Source organism: Theobroma cacao, chromosome 2, assembly GCF_000208745.1.
Source record: "Theobroma cacao cultivar B97-61/B2 chromosome 2, Criollo_cocoa_genome_V2, whole genome shotgun sequence".
Lineage (NCBI taxonomy): Eukaryota > Viridiplantae > Streptophyta > Magnoliopsida > Malvales > Malvaceae > Theobroma > Theobroma cacao.
Genome location: NC_030851.1, coordinates 14,125,849 through 14,129,286, shown reverse-complemented (window position 1 = coordinate 14,129,286; position 3,438 = coordinate 14,125,849).

Sequence of the window (3,438 nt, the reverse complement as noted above, 5' to 3'; positions counted from 1 at the left end):
GAATGATGAGTCTCAAATCATCGGAATGGTTGACTTTGAGTAATGATACTATAACACGAAATGGAATCACATGAGAATCAAATTTAAGTTTAACTGTTACTTAAATCTTGATCTCACACTTATGCATTTGTTTATAGTAGAACCGAAATCCTGATGGATGGTGGGCTCATGTTTTATCTTCTTATAATCTTTGATATACCATAAGCATGATCATCATAAAGCGTTGATCTAGATTCTGTATGTTGGGATTATAATTGAGGTGAACATTCGGTAACATATATCTAAATAGTGTAGTTCATAGCATTAGCATCACTTCTAGTGATTTCAAGAAGATTGATGATTAATTTGGGTCTAGTGGATTGATAAATTAGTTACTCATCTCATCTTGATACTCAAAAAATTAAATCTAGAGTATTAAATCACTAATTGGATGAAATCTGAGACTAAAGGACAAAATTTAAATAAAGGGTAAAATAATAATTTCACTTTTTGTCATTGGATAGTTATGAGAGTTCATAATATAAGGTTTACAATTGGACAACTAATAACTAATATCAAGTATTGAATCATTTCTTGTAATTATAGTTAATCTAAGAGTGCAACCATGAATCTGTGGTGGAGTGATTTCATGGCTAACAAGCTCAAATTGTCACGACCCGAAACTCCCCTCGAGCCCATGATAACCGTCGCGGTGCCCCGATGGGCACTCATCTCCCGGAATGCCAATCAGAACCCCGCAAGGCTTAATATCAGTTTCTCATTTTCCCTAATGAGTAACTGTTGCTAAATATTATGTTCCAAAGGATTTTGAGCTATTTCCAACTTAAAACAGATAAAATAAAAGTTTTCATCTCACAGGGGCATTTTGGTCATTTTCCACTAAAAATTTCGTAACCAGTTAAAAATGTAGTAAGCAAGTACCAATCGCATAATTTACAATTAGAAATAAGTTTAAGCATCTAAAACCTTTATTTAAAATGAAATTATAATTATTTGAATATAATGAGAAGATAAAACAAAATCTTCAATAAAATATTTTATTTTTTCATAAACAGTAATTTTAGAGTTATACGTAAATACTTTTTATAACATAAAAGCAAAATAATTTCATTCATACTGTGACATAGTAAATCAATGCATTTAAATTAATTTAATTTAATTTACAATATCAAGCGGGCCCACGAATGACTAGAAGTGAGGAAAACGGTGAACCTACAGTTCGGAAGACGCAATCCAATGGAAATCCCAATGAAACCAGCTATCTACAGCCTACTTTGAGCCTGAAATGGGTGAAAAGGAGGGTGGTGAGATTATAAAATCCTAGTGAGTAAACAAACATCATTTTAAATCAACTAGAGCCGAGTAAAAGGAGACAATTAAAATATCCCATCACAATACGTATTTCATAACTTGAAAATTCATCCCAACCCATGCAAAGGGTTGTATTTCATTTAATTTCTCAATAAGGCTTATGACTTTCATAAACATTTGGCTCATGTCATCAAATAGTACTCGATGACACCTTGATCAGAGGCGTACACTCAAGCCCGCTAAGGCTGTTAAAATTTCGTATACACGTAAAATATATTTTTAGTTTGAGAAAAATACAGTCGTTCCTTGGCGTTAGCGGAGTTCATCATCACGAGGTGGTTCGGCGTGACATGAACTCTATCCATACCTCAGGAGATACCCTACGCGCCTCTTTGATCGAGGTACATATATATATCCGGATTCCGTGCCCCTCTAATAGGATGGTCCACAGAATTCGCCCACTGCAGCAAGTTAAACCCACCATCTAATAAAATTCAACAACATGATATGGCAATTATTGTAATTCATAGCCTTTCAAGGCTAAATACACATTTCATATATTTCAACACAAATACCAATTCAGCCATTCATACAAATATTGTCATAAGCCATTCGATTTCAAATCATAAATTTACAACATAACAAGTGGTCTCCAACTACTCTATTTTTCAAAATCATTATTCGATTTCAAGACAATTTATAAAATCCTTTCATGTAAATACATTTTGTTTGTAAAACACAAAGACTTACCATTTAAACTCATTTTTATAAAATTTCACCAAAACCGAATAAAAACATACTTTAGATAATTAAAATGATGGTAAGGTTACTCACCTCACAATAGAGGGATTTCTATGTCGCTATTAATTCGTATACGCGTACAATTATTCCTAATTGCCAATCTTATACTTCGTTCGACGCGCTCCCACAACAACTTTCCTAACAACAATTTGAATTCAATATATTTAGTGCGTCAATTACATTTCTCTCTCACTCATTCTATTATAAATCCACTCACCTAATTCACATCTTAATATATTTTTTTACTATAATTAATTGCATCCTTCGTGCACGTAATTCTTTAGATTATTAACACCGGTAACTTATATATGGTACTAAGTGCCTATTTCAACCTTCTAAGCAACTTAGATTTATTTCATATCACCAACTAACCAATGCATAATTAAATAAAATAAGCTAGCCTCCATATAGTCCAATTTCATAATAAGTCATGGAGAAGAGTAAAGAATTTTACCCAATTAAACTAGGTTGGCCCAAGTCTCCACTTTCCTTTTCTTTTGGACTTTTCTTCCTTTGGTATTTTTGGGTCCTTATTTATGGATTTCTCCCATTTCTTTTTGATTGGACCATACCCATTTTTCCTTTATTGGACCATGTCCATTTTTCCTTTATTGGACCATGTCCATTTTTCTTACTTGTTGGGCCATGCCCATTTTCCTTTCTTGTTATTTTCTTTTCTTTTCTTTTCTTTTCTTTTCTTTTCTTTTATTTTCTTTCTTTCTTCCACCGTCCAACAGCCCTTGTTATCTTTCTTTTTCTTCTCTTCACGTGCACAAACCGTCCCACTCTCTTCCTCTCTCTCTCCCTCTCACCACTGGCCACACTTTCTTGCCTTTTATCTTTCAATTTTTTAGCAGCTAAAGCTGCTTATATTGGCTCCAAAATCAGCAGCTAAGCTACTCTGTTTTTCCTCAAAAATTCAGCAGTTAAGCTGCACTTTTTCCTCCAAAAATTAGCAGCCAAAACAATAACAATTAACCACCAAAATAGCACCTTACAACCTTCAAATTCTACTGTAAAAATCTGTAAATTTTAGCCTCCAAAACCAACAGCAAAGCTGCACGTTTTGACCTCCAAAATCAGTAGAAAAATAGCTCTTTTCAGCCTCTAAAATCAGCCTTTAAATGGCTATTTTTTCCTTCTTAAATGGTGTCAAAACTGGCCCCTCAACTCAACTCTCTTTTCCTTTTGTTTTTCTTTCTCTCTCGGCTTTCTCTTTGTTTTTGTTTTTCTTTCTCTCGTCTCTTTCTTTGTTCTTTCTTTCCTTTTCTTCTTTTGTTTCCCTTTTACTCTCCCTCACAACCGACCTCTCTCTTTTTCTTTGTC